The sequence below is a fragment of the Zea mays genome, chromosome 5 (assembly GCF_902167145.1).
Source record: "Zea mays cultivar B73 chromosome 5, Zm-B73-REFERENCE-NAM-5.0, whole genome shotgun sequence".
Classification (NCBI taxonomy): Eukaryota; Viridiplantae; Streptophyta; class Magnoliopsida; order Poales; family Poaceae; genus Zea; species Zea mays.
The window spans coordinates 3,634,087-3,648,546 of record NC_050100.1 but is presented as its reverse complement, the minus strand read 5'-3'; positions in this window follow the sequence as shown (position 1 = coordinate 3,648,546).

The following is a 14,460-nucleotide window of genomic DNA, read 5'->3' as shown; positions in this document are numbered from 1 at the left end:
GATTAGGATACTCACTGTCTTCAAAGCCGGGAGGTTGCTCAACATAGACCTCTTCCTTGATTGGTCCGTTGAGGAAGGCACTTTTCACGTCCATTTGATAGAGCTTAAAGCCATGGTAAGTAGCATAGGCCAATAATATGCGAATTGACTCAAGCCTAGCTACGGGTGCATAGGTTTCGCCGAAATCCAAACCTTCGACTTGTGAATACCCTTTGGCTACGAGTTGAGCTTTGTTCCTTGTCACCACACCATGCTCATCTTGCTTGTTGCGGAAGACCCATTTGGTTCCTACAACATTTTGGTTAGGACGTGGAACTAAATGCCAGACCTCATTCCTTGTGAAATTGTTGAGCTCCTCTTGCATCGCCATCACCCAATCCGAATCTTGAAGTGCTTCCTCTACCCTGTGTGGCTCAATAGAGGAAACAAAAGAGTAATGTTCACAAAAATGAGCAACCCGAGATCGAGTAGTTACCCCCTTATGAATGTCGCCGAGGATGGTGTCGACGGGGTGATCTCGTTGGATTGCTTGGTGGACTCTTGGGTGTGGCGGTTTTGGTTCTTCCTCATCCTCCTTTTCTTGATCATTTGTATCTCCCCCTTGATTATTGCTATCATCTTGAGGTGGCTCGTCTTCTTGATTTTGCTCTTCATCATTTTGAGCCTCATCCTCATTTTGAGTTGGTGGAGATGCTTGCATGGAGGAGGATGGTTGATCTTGTGTACTTGGAGGCTCTTCGGATTCCTTAGGACACACATCCCCGATGGACATGTTCCTTAGCGCGATGCATGGAGCCTGTTCTTCACCTATCTCATCAAGATCAACTTGCTCTACTTGAGAGCCGTTAGTTTCATCAAACACAACGTCACAAGAAACTTCAACTAGTCCAGTGGACTTGTTAAAGACCCTATATGCCCTTGTGTTTGAGTCATAACCAAGTAAAAAGCCTTCTACAGTTTTAGGAGCAAATTTAGATTTTCTACCTCTTTTAATAAGAATGAAGCATTTGCTACCAAAAACTCTAAAATATGAAATGTTGGGCTTTTTACCGGTTAGGAGTTCATATGATGTCTTCTTGAGGATTCGGTGAAGATATAACCGGTTGATGGCGTAGCAGGCGGTGTTGACCGCTTCGGCCCAAAACCGGTCCGGTGTCTTGTACTCATCAAGCATGGTTCTTGCCATGTCCAATAGAGTTCGATTCTTCCTCTCCACTACACCATTTTGTTGTGGCGTGTAGGGAGAGGAGAACTCATGCTTGATGCCCTCCTCCTCAAGGAAGCCTTCAATTTGAGAGTTCTTGAACTCCGTCCCGTTGTCGCTTCTTATTTTCTTGATCCTTAAGCCGAACTCATTTTGAGCTCGTCTCAAGAATCCCTTTAAGGTCTCTTGGGTTTGAGATTTTTCCTGTAAAAAGAATACCCAAGTGAAGCGAGAATAATCATCCACTATTACAAGACAATACTTACTCCCGCCGATGCTTATGTAAGCAATCGGGCCGAATAGATCCATGTGGAGTAGCTCAAGCGGCCTGTCGGTCGTCATGATGTTCTTGTGTGGATGATGGACTCCAACTTGCTTCCCCGCCTGGCATGCGCTGCAAATCCTGTCTTTCTCAAAATGAACATTTGTTAATCCTAGAATGTGCTCTCCCTTTAGAAGCTTGTGAAGATTCTTCATCCCAACATGGGCTAGTCGGCGGTGCCAGAGCCAACCCATGTTAGTCTTAGCAATTAAGCAAGTGTCGAGTTCAGCTCTATTAAAATCCACTAAGTATAGCTGACCCTCTAACACACCCTTAAATGCTATTGAATCATCACTTCTTCTAAAGACAGTGACACCTATATCAGTAAAAAGACAGTTGTAGCCCATTTGACATAATTGTGAAACAGAAAGCAAGTTGTAATCTAAGGAATCAACAAGAAAAACATTTGAAATAGAATGGTCAGGAGATATAGCAATTTTACCAAGTCCTTTGACCAAACCTTGATTTCCATCCCCGAATGTGATAGCTCGTTGGGGATCTTGGTTTTTCTCATATGAGGAGAACATCCTTTTCTCCCCGGTCATGTGGTTTGTGCACCCGCTGTCGAGTATCCAACTTGAGCCCCCGGATGCATAAACCTACAAAACAGATTTAGTTCTTGACTTTAGGTACCCAAACGGTTTTGGGTCCTTTGGCATTAGAAACAAGAACTTTGGGTACCCAAACACAAGTCTTGGAGCCCTTGTGTTTGCCCCCAACAAATTTGGCAACTACCTTGCCGGATTTGCTAGTAAGCACATAAGATGCATCAAAAGTTTTAAATGAAATGCTATGTTCATTTGATGCATTAGGAATTTTCTTCTTAGGCAACTTAGCATGGGTTGGTTGCCTAGAGCTAGATGTCTCACCCTTATACATATAAGCATGGTTAGGGCCAGAGTGAGACTTCCTAGAATGAATCTTTCTAATTTTGCTCTCAGGATAGCCGGCAGGGTACAAAATGTAACCCTCGTTATCCTGAGGCATGGGAGCCTTGCCCTTAACAAAGTTAGATAAGTTCTTTGGAGGGGCATTAAGTTTGACATTGTCTCCCCTTTGGAAGCCAATGCCATCCTTAATGCCAGGGCGTCTCCCATTATAAAGCATGCTATGAGCAAATTTAAATTTCTCATTCTCTAGGTTGTGCTCGGCAATTTTAGCATCTAATTTTGCTATATGATCATTTTGTTGTTTAATTAAAGCCATATGATCAAGAATAGCATTAACATCAATATCTCTACATCTAGTGCAAATAGAAACATACTCAACATTAGATGTAGAGGGTTTGCAAGATTTAAGTTCTACAACCTTAGCATGCAACATTTCATTCTTAGTTCTAAGGTCGGAAATAGTAACATTGCAAACATCAAAATTTTTAGCCTTAGCAATTAAATTTTCATTTTCTAATCTAAGGCTAGCAAGAGATGCATTCAATTCATCAATCTTAGCAAGCAAGTCAACGTTATCATCTCTAAGATTGGGAATTGAAACATTACAAACATGTGAATCAACCTTAGCATTTAAGATAGCATTTTCATTTCTAAGGTTGTCAATCGTGTCATGGCACATGCTTAGCTCACTAGATAATTTGTTACATTTTTCTACTTCTAGAGCATAAGCATTTTTAACCTTAACATGTTTCTTATTCTCCTTGATTAGGAAGTCCTCTTGGGAGTCCAAGAGATCATCCTTTTCATGGATGGCACTAATTAGTTCATTTAATTTTTCCTTTTGTTCCATGTTAAGGTTAGCAAAAAGAATGCGCAAGTTATCCTCCTCATTTTTATCATCATCTTCATCACTAGATGTTTCATATTTAGTGGAGGACCTTGATTTTACCTTCTTTTTGCCGTCCTTGGCCATGAGACACTTGTGTCCGACGTTGGGGAAGAGAAGGCCTTTGGTGACGGCGATGTTGGCGGCGTCCTCGTCGTCGGAGGAGTCGCTTGAGCTTTCGTCGGAGTCCCACTCCCGACAAACATGGGCATCGCCGCCCTTCTTCTTGTAATACTTCTTCTTCTCCTTTCTTCTTCCCTTCTTGTCGTCGCCCCTGTCACTGTCACTAGACATAGGACATTTTGCAATAAAGTGACCGGGCTTACCACACTTGTAGCAAACCTTCTTGGAACGGGGTTTGTAGTCCTTCCCCTTCCGTTGCTTGAGAATTTGCCGAAAGCTTTTGATGATTAGGGCCATCTCCTCGTTGTCGAGCTTGGAGGCGTCAATTGGTTGTCTACTTGGTGTAGACTCCTCCTTCTTCTCCTCCGTTGCCTTGAAGGCCACCGGTTGCGCCTCGGAGGTGGAAGGCTCGTCAAGCTCGTTGATCTTCTTGGAGCCCTTAATCATGCATTCAAAACTCACAAAATTCCCGATAACTTCCTCGGGGGTCATTAGTGGATATCTAGGATTCCCACGAATTAATTGTACTTGAGTGGGGTTAAGGAAAATAAGAGCTCTTAAAATAACCTTAACCACTTCGTGGTCATCCCATTTTGTGCTCCCGAGGTTGCGTACTTGGTTCACCAAGGTCTTGAGCCGGTTGTACATGTCTTGTGGCTCCTCCCCTTGGCGAAGACGGAAGCGACCGAGCTCCCCCTCGATCGTTTCCCGCTTGGTGATCTTGGTGAGTTCATCACCCTCGTGCGCCGTCTTGAGTAGGTCCCAAATCTCCTTGGCGTTCTTCAATCCTTGTACTTTGTTGTATTCCTCCTTGCTTAGGGAGGCAAGGAGGATGGTTGCGGCTTGGGAGTTGAAGTGCTCGATTTGGGCCACTTCGTCCGTGTCATAGTCTTCATCCCCTATTGATGGTACCTGTACACCATACTCAACAACATCCCATATTCTTTTGTGGAGAGAGGTTAGATGAAATCGCATCAAATTACTCCACATAGCATAATCTTCACCATTAAAAGTTGGTGGTTTGCCTAATGGGACGGAAAGTAAAGGTGTATGTTTAGGAATGCGAGGGTAGCGTAGGGGGATCTTACTATACTTCTTGCGCTCTTGGCGCTTAGAAGTGACGGAGGGCGCATCGGAGTCGGAGGTCGATGTTGATGAAGTGTCGGTCTCGTAGTAGACCACCTTCCTCATCCTCTTGTGCTTATCGCCTTTCCGATGCGGCTTGTGGGAAGAAGATTTTTCCTTCTTCTCTTTGTGGTGAGAAGAAGATTTCTTCTCCTTCCCTTTGTTGGAGGAGCTCTTCTTCTTCTCCCTCCTTTTGGTGCGGGACTTTTCCGATGAAGTGCTCCCGTAGCTTGTAGTGGGCTTTTCGCCGGTCTCCATCTCCTTCTTGGCGTGATCTCCCGACATCACTTCGAGCGGTTAGGCTCTAATGAAGCACCGGGCTCTGATACCAATTGATAGTCGCCTAGAGGGGGGGTGAATAGGGCGAAACTGAAATTTACGAATATAAACACAACTACAAGCCGGGGTTAGCGTTAGTAATAATAAATGAGTCCGCAAGAGAGGGCGCAAAACAAATCCCAAGCGAATAAGCAAATGAGACACGGAGATTTGTTTTACCGAGGTTCGGTTCTTGCAAACCTACTCCCCGTTGAGGAGGCCACAAAGGCCGGGTCTCTTTCAACCCTTCCCTCTCTCAAACGGTCCCTCGGACCGAGTGAGCTTCTCTTCTCTAATCAAAGCCGGGAACAAAACTTCCCCGCAAGGGCCACCACACAATTGGTGCCTCTTGCCTTGATTACAATGGAGTTGTGATCTCAAGAACAAGTGAGAAAGAAAAGAAGCAATCCAAGCGCAAGAGCTCAAATGAACACGGCAAATCACTCTCTCTAATCACTAGGGTTTTGTGTGGAATTGGAGAGGATTTGATCTCTTTGAGTGTGTCTAGAATTGAATGCCTAGAGCTCTTGTAGTAGTTGAGAAGTGGAAAACTTGGATGGCAATGAATGTGGGGTGGTTGGGGTATTTATAGCCCCAACCACCAAACTTGACCGTTGGCTGGAGCCTTCTGTTCGATGGCGCACCGGACAGTCCGGTGCACACCGGACAGTCCGGTGCCCCTGCCACGTCATCACTGCCGTTGGATTCTAGCCGTTGGAGCTTCTGACTTGTGGGCCCGCCTGGGTGTCCGGTGCACACCGGACATGCACTGTTTGATGTCCGGTGCACCGGTATGGGCAGCCCTGACGTCTGCGCGCGCTGCGCGCGCATTTAATGCACGGCAGGGAGCCGTTGGCGCCGCAGGGAGCCGTTGCTCCGCTGGCACACCGGACAGTCCGGTGTACACCGGACAGTCCGGTGAATTATAGCGGAGCGGCTGCCGCGCGAACCCGAGGCTGGCGAGTTCAGGGGGCCGAGCTTCCTTGGAGCACCGGACATGTCCGGTGCACACCGGACAGTCCGGTGAATTATAGCGCGCCGTCTTCCGAGAAATCCCGAGGGTGAAGAGTTTGAGTCTGAGTTCCCTGGTGCACCGGACAGGTACTGTTCACTGTCCGGTGGCACACCGGACAGTCCGGTGCGCCAGACCAGGGGTGCCCTCGGTTGCCCCTTTGCTCCTTTATTGAATCCAACACTTGATCTTTTTATTGGCTAGATGTGAACCTTTTGCACCTGTATAACTTATACACTAGAGCAAACTAGTCAGTCCAATATTTGTGTTGGGCAATTCAACCACCAAAATTATTTAGGAACTAGGTGTAAGCCTAATTCCCTTTCACCCTTTCTCTCGGACTCGTTTATATTTCTAACGCTAACCCCGGCTTGTAGTTGTGTTTATATTTGTAAATTTCAGTTTCGCCCTATTCACCCCCCCTCTAGGCGACTATCAATTGGTATCAGAGCCCGGTGCTTCATTAGAGCCTAACCGCTCGAAGTGATGTCGGGAGATCACGCCAAGAAGGAGATGGAGACCGGCGAAAAGCCCACTACAAGCCAAGGGAGCACTTCATCGGAAGAGTCCTGCACCAAAAGGAGGGAGAAGAAGAAGAGCTCCTCCAACAAAGGGAAGGAGAAGAAATCTTCTTCTCATCACAAAGAGAAGAAGGAAAAATCTTCTTCCCACAAGCCGCATCGGAAAGGCGACAAGCACAAGAGGATGAGGAAGGTGGTCTACTACGAGACCGACACTTCATCAACATCGACCTCCGACTCCGATGCGCCCTCCGTCACTTCTAAGCGCCAAGAGCGCAAGAAGTATAGTAAGATCCCCCTACGCTACCCTCGCATTTCCAAACATACACCTTTACTTTCCGTCCCACTAGGCAAACCACCAACTTTTGATGGTGAAGATTACGCTAGGTGGAGCGATTTAATGCGATTTCATCTAATCTCGCTCCACAAAAGCATATGGGATGTTGTTGAGTTTGGTGCGCAGGTACCATCAATAGGGGATGAGAACTATGATGAGGATGAGGTAGCCCAAATCGAGCACTTCAACTCACAAGCCACAACAATCCTCCTCGCCTCACTAAGTAAAGAGGAATATAACAAAGTACAAGGGTTGAAGAACGCCAAGGAGGTTTGGGATGTACTCAAAACCGCGCACGAGGGAGATGAGCTCACCAAGATCACCAAGCGGGAAACGATCGAGGGGGAGCTCGGTCGGTTCCGGCTTAACAAAGGGGAGGAGCCACAACACATGTACAACCGGCTCAAGACTTTGGTAAACCAAGTGCGCAACCTCGGGAGCAAGAAGTGGGACGACCACGAAGTGGTAAATGTTATTTTAAGATCTCTCATTTTTCTAAATCCCACTCAAGTTCAATTGATTCGTGGTAATCCTAGATATACTAAAATGACCCCCGAGGAAGTTATCGGGCATTTTGTAAGTTTTGAGTGCATGATAGAAGGCTCGAGGAAAATCAACGAGCTTGGCGAGCCATCCGAAGCTCAACCCGTTGCATTCAAGGCGACGGAAGAAAAGAAGGAGGAGTCTACACCAAGCCGACAACCAATAGACGCCTCCAAGCTTGACAATGAGGAGATGGCGCTCGTCATCAAGAGCTTCCGCCAAATCCTCAAACAAAGGAGGGGGAAAGACTACAAGTCCCGCTCCAAGAAGGTTTGCTACAAATGTGGTAAGCCCGGTCATTTTATTGCTAAATGTCCTATGTCTAGTGACAGTGACCGAGGCGACGACAAGAAGGGGAGAAGAAAGGAGAAGAAAAGGTACTACAAGAAGAAGGGCGGCGATGCCCATGTTTGTCGGGAATGGGATTCCGACGAAAGCTCTAGCGACTCCTCCGACGACGAGGACGCCGCCAACATCGCCGTCACCAAGGGACTCCTCTTCCCAAACGTCGGCCACAAGTGCCTCATGGCAAAGGACGGCAAAAAGAAGAAGGTTAAATCTAACTCCTCCACTAAATATGAATCTTCTAGTGATGATAATGCTAGTGATGAGGAGGATAATTTACGTTCCCTTTTTGCCAACCTTAACATAGCTCAAAAAGAAAAGTTAAATGAATTAGTTAGTGCTATTCATGAAAAGGATGACCTTTTGGACTCCCAAGAGGATTGTCTAATTAAAGAAAACAAGAAACATGTTAAGGTTAAAAAGGCTTATGCTCTAGAAGTAGAAAAATGTGAAAAATTGTCTAGTGAGCTAAGCACTTGCCGTGAGATGATTGACAACCTTAGAAATGAAAATGCTATTTTAAATGCTAAGGTTGATTCACATGTTTGTAATGTTTCAATTCCCAATCTTAGAGATGATAACATTGACTTGCTTGCTAAGATTGATGAATTGAATGCATCTCTTGCTAGCCTTAGATTAGAGAATGAAAATTTAATTGCTAAGGCTAAAGATTTTGATGTTTGCAATGCTACTATTTCCGACCTTAGAACTAAGAATGAAATGTTGCATGCTAAGGTTGTAAAACTTAAATCTTGCAAACCCTCTACATCTAATCTTGAGCATGTTTCTATTTGCACTAGATGTAGAGATATTGATGTTAATGCTATTCTTGATCATATGGCTTTAATTAAACAACAAAATGATCATATAGCAAAATTAGATGCTAAAATTGCCGAGCACAACCTAGAAAATGAGAAATTTAAATTTGCTCGTAGCATGCTTTATAATGGGAGACGCCCTGGCATTAAGGATGGTGCTTCCAAAGGGGAGACAATGTCAAACTTAATGCTCCTCCAAAGAACTTATCTAACTTTGTTAAGGGCAAGGCTCCCATGCCTCAGGATAACGAGGGTTACATTTTGTACCCTGCCGGCTATCCTGAGAGCAAAATTAGAAAGATTCATTCTAGGAAGTCTCACTCTGGCCCTAATCATGCTTATATGTATAAGGGTGAGACATCTAGCTCTAGGCAACCAACCCATGCTAAGTTGCCTAAGAAGAAAATTCCTAATGCATCAAATGATCATGCCATTTCATTTAAAACTTTTGATGCATCTTATGTGCTTACTAGCAAATCCGGCAAGGTAGTTGCCAAATTTGTTGGGGGCAAACACAAGGGTTCCAAGACTTGTGTTTGGGTACCCAAAGTTCTTGTTTCTAATGCCAAAGGACCCAAAACCGTTTGGGTACCTAAAGTCAAGAACTAAATTTGTTTTGTAGGTTTATGCATCCGGGGGCTCAAGTTGGATACTCGACAGCGGGTGCACAAACCACATGACCGGGGAGAAAAGGATGTTCTCCTCATATGAGAAAAACAAAGATCCCCAACGAGCTATCACATTCGGGGATGGAAATCAAGGTTTGGTCAAAGGATTGGGTAAAATTGCTATATCTCCTGACCATTCTATTTCCAATGTTTTTCTTGTTGATTCATTAGATTACAATTTGCTTTCTGTTTCACAATTATGTCAAATGGGCTACAACTGTCTTTTTACTGATATAGGTGTCACTGTCTTTAGAAGAAGTGATGATTCAATAGCTTTTAAGGGAGTGTTAGAGGGTCAGCTATACTTGGTAGATTTTGATAGAGCTGAACTCGACACTTGCTTAATTGCTAAGACTAACATGGGTTGGCTCTGGCACCGCCGACTAGCCCATGTTGGGATGAAGAATCTTCATAAGCTTCTAAAGGGAGAGCACATTTTAGGATTAACAAATGTTCATTTTGAGAAAGACAGGATTTGTAGCGCTTGCCAGGCAGGGAAGCAAGTTGGAGTCCATCATCCACACAAGAACATCATGACGACCGACAGGCCACTGGAGCTCCTACACATGGATCTATTCGGCCCGATTGCTTACATAAGCATCGGCGGGAGTAAGTACTGTCTAGTTATTGTGGATGATTATTCTCGCTTCACTTGGGTATTCTTTTTACAGGAAAAATCTCAAACCCAAGAGACCTTAAAAGGATTCTTGAGACGGGCTCAAAATGAGTTCGCCTTAAGGATCAAGAAAATAAGAAGCGACAACGGGACGGAGTTCAAGAACTCTCAAATTGAAAGCTTCCTTGAGGAGGAGGGCATCAAGCATGAGTTCTCCTCTCCCTACACGCCACAACAAAATGGTGTAGTGGAGAGGAAGAATCGAACTCTTTTGGACATGGCAAGAACCATGCTTGATGAGTACAAGACACCGGACCGGTTTTGGGCCGAAGCGGTCAACACCGCCTGCTACGCCATCAACCGGTTATATCTTCACCGAATCCTCAAGAAGACTTCATATGAACTCCTAACCGGTAAAAAGCCCAACATTTCATACTTTAGAGTTTTTGGTAGCAAATGCTTTATTCTTGTTAAAAGAGGAAGAAAATCTAAATTTGCTCCTAAAACTGTAGAAGGCTTTTTACTTGGTTATGACTCAAACACAAGGGCATATAGGGTCTTTAACAAGTCCACTGGACTAGTTGAAGTCTCATGTGACGTTGTGTTTGATGAAACTAACGGCTCTCAAGTAGAGCAAGTTGATCTTGATGAGATAGGTAATGAAGAGGCTCCATGCATCGCGCTAAGGAACATGTCCATTGGGGATGTGTGTCCTAAGGAATCCGAAGAGCCTCCAAATGCACAAGATCAACCATCCTCCTCCATGCAAGCATCTCCACCAACTCAAAATGAGGATGAGGCTCAAAATGATGAAGAGCAAAATCAAGAAGACGAGCCACCTCAAGATGATAGCAATAATCAAGGGGGAGATGCAAATGATCAAGAAAAGGAGGATGAGGAAGAACCAAGACCGCCACACCCAAGAGTCCACCAAGCAATCCAACGAGATCACCCCGTCGACACCATCCTCGGCGACATTCATAAGGCGGTAACTACTCGATCTCGGGTTGCTCATTTTTGTGAACATTACTCTTTTGTTTCCTCTATTGAGCCACACAGGGTAGAGGAAGCTCTCCAAGATTCGGATTGGGTGGTGGCGATGCAAGAGGAGCTCAACAATTTCACAAGGAACGAGGTATGGCACTTGGTTCCACGTCCTAACCAAAATGTTGTAGGAACCAAATGGGTTTTCCGCAACAAGCAAGATGAGCATGGTGTGGTGACAAGGAACAAAGCTCGACTCGTGGCCAAAGGGTATTCACAAGTCGAAGGTTTGGATTTCGGTGAAACCTATGCACCCGTAGCTAGGCTTGAGTCAATTCGCATATTATTAGCCTATGCTACTTACCATTGCTTTAAGCTTTATCAAATGGACGTGAAAAGTGCCTTCCTCAACGGACCGGTCAAGGAAGAGGTCTATGTTGAGCAACCTCCCGGCTTTGAAGACAGTGAGTACCCTAACCATGTTTATAGGCTCTCTAAGGCGCTTTATGGGCTCAAGCAAGCCCCAAGAGCATGGTATGAATGCCTTAGAGATTTCCTTATTGATAATGGCTTCAAAGTCGGCAAGGCCGATCCTACACTCTTTACTAAAACTCTTGAAAATGACTTGTTTGTATGCCAAATTTATGTTGATGATATTATATTTGGGTCTACTGACGAGTCTACATGTGAAGAGTTTAGTAGGATCATGACACAGAAATTCGAGATGTCGATGATGGGGGAGTTGAAGTATTTTCTAGGATTCCAAGTCAAGCAACTCCAAGAGGGCACCTTCATTAGCCAAACGAAGTACACTCAAGACATTCTTGCTAAGTTTGGGATGAAGGATGCCAAACCCATCAAGACACCCATGGGAACTAATGGGCATCTCGACCTCGACACGGGAGGTAAGTCCGTGGATCAAAAGGTATACCGGTCGATGATTGGTTCATTGCTTTATTTATGTGCATCTCGACCGGACATTATGCTTTCCGTTTGCATGTGTGCAAGATTCCAATCCGACCCTAAGGAATCCCACCTTACGGCCGTAAAACGAATCTTGAGATATTTGGCTTACACACCTAAGTTTGGGCTTTGGTACCCTCGGGGATCCACATTTGATTTGATTGGTTATTCGGATGCCGATTGGGCGGGGTGTAAAATCAATAGGAAGAGCACATCGGGGACTTGCCAGTTCTTGGGAAGATCCTTGGTGTCTTGGGCTTCAAAGAAGCAAAATTCGGTCGCTCTTTCCACCGCCGAAGCCGAGTATATTGCCGCAGGTCATTGTTGCGCGCAATTGCTTTGGATGAGGCAAACCCTGCGGGACTACGGTTACAAATTAACCAAAGTTCCTTTGCTATGTGATAATGAGAGTGCAATCAAAATGGCCGACAATCCCGTCGAGCATAGCCGCACTAAGCACATAGCCATTCGGTATCATTTTCTTAGGGATCACCAACAAAAGGGGGATATCGAGATTTCTTACATTAATACTAAAGATCAATTAGCCGATATCTTTACCAAGCCACTTGATGAACAATCTTTTACCAGACTTAGGCATGAGCTCAATATTCTTGATTCTAGAAATTTCTTTTGCTAGCTTGCACACATAGCTCTTTTGAATACCTTTGATCATATCTCTTTTATATGCTATGACTCATGTGTTTTCAAGTCTATTTCAAACCAAGTCATAGGTCTATTGAAAGGGAATTGGAGTCTTCGGCGAAGAAAAAGGCTTCCACTCCGTAACTCATACTTCGCCATCACTCCAAGCAACTCTCTATCCTTTGGGGGAGAAATGAGCATCAAAGAAAAGGACTTCATCCCTGGGGGAGAGAGTAAAAGCTCAAAAGCAAAAGGACCGGACTTCATCTTTGGTATAATCTTAACTCATTCATTTATGACCAAAGAGGAGGAACTTACTTCGAGGGCTCTAATGATTCCGTTTTTGGCGATTCATGCCAAAAAGGGGGAGAAATGAGCCCAAAGCAAAAGGACCGCACCACCACCACCAAATTCAAAAACTTAGTGCTTTCCAAAAGTATTTATCATTTGGTATCCTATTTTGTTCAAAAGGGGGAGAAAGTAGTATTTCAAAAATGGTATATCAAAACCCTCTTGAACACTAAGAGGTGGATCTCTTTTAGGAGGAGTTTTGTTTAGTCAAAGGAAAAGCATTTGAAACAGGGGGAGACAATTTCAAATCTTGAAAATGCTTTGCAAACTCTTATTCATTTACCTTTGACTATTTGCAAAAGATCTTTGAAATGGATTTACAAAAAGAATTTGCAAAAACAAAACATGTGGTGCAAACGTGGTCCAAAATGTTATATAAGAAAGAAACATTCCTTGCATATCTTGTAAGTAGTTATATTGGCTTAATTCCAAGTAACCTTTTCACTTACATTATGCAAACTAGTTCAATTATGCACTTCTCTATTTGCTTTGGTTTGTGTTGGCATCAATCACCAAAAAGGGGGAGATTGAAAGGGAATTAGGCTTTCACCTAGTTCCTAAATAATTTTGGTGGTTGAATTGCCCAACACAAATCTTTGGACTAACTAGTTTGCCCAAGTGTATAGATAATACAGGTGAAAAAGGTTCACACTCAGCCAATAAAAAGACCAAGTTTTGGATTCAATAAAGGAGCAAAGGGGCAACCGAGGGCACCCCTGGTCTGGCGCACCGGACTGTCCGGTGTGCCACCGGACAGTAAACAGTACCTGTCCGGTGCACCAGGGGACTCAGACTCCAACTCTTCACTCTCGGGAATTCTCGGAAGCCGGCGCGCTATAATTCACCGGACTGTCCGGTGTGCACCGGACATGTCCGGTGCTCCAAGGAAGCTCGGCCTCCTGAACTCGCCAGCCTCGGGTTCGCGCGGCAGCCGCTCAGCTATAATTCACCGGACTGTCCGGTGTGCACCGGACTGTCCGGTGTGCCAGCGGAGCAATGGCTCCCTGCGGCGCCAACGGCTCCCTGCGGTGCATTAAATGCGCGCGCAGCGCGCGCAGAAGTCAGAATCGCCCATACCGGTGCACCGGACATCAAACAGTACATGTCCGGTGTGCACCGGACACCCTGGCGGGCCCACAAGTCAGAAGCTCCAACGGTCAGAATCCAACGGCAGTGATGACGTGGCAGGGGCACCGGACTGTCCGGTGTGCACCGGACTGTCCGGTGCGCCATCGAGCAGAAGCCTCCAGCCAACGGTCAAGTTTGGTGGTTGGGGCTATAAATACCCCAACCACCCCACCATTCATTGCATCCAAGTTTTCCACCTCTCAACTACTACAAGAGCTCTAGCATTCAATTCTAGACACACTAAAGAGATCAAATCCTCTCCAATTCCACACAAAGCCCTAGTGACTAGTGAGAGTGATTTGCCGTGTTCATTTGAGCTCTTGCGCTTGGATTGCTTCTTTTCTTTCTCACTTGTTCTTGAGATCACAACTCCATTGTAATCAAGGCAAGAGGCACCAATTGTGTGGTGGCCCTTGCGGGGAAGTTTTGTTCCCGGCTTTGATTTGAGAAGAGAAGCTCACTCGGTCCGAGGGACCGTTTGAGAGAGGGAAGGGTTGAAAGAGACCCGGCCTTTGTGGCCTCCTCAACGGGGAGTAGGTTTGCAAGAACCGAACCTCGGTAAAACAAATCTCCGTGTCTCACTTGCTTATTCGCTTGGGATTTGTTTTGTGCCCTCTCTCTCGGACTCGTTTATATTTCTAACGCTAACCCCGGCTTGTAGTTG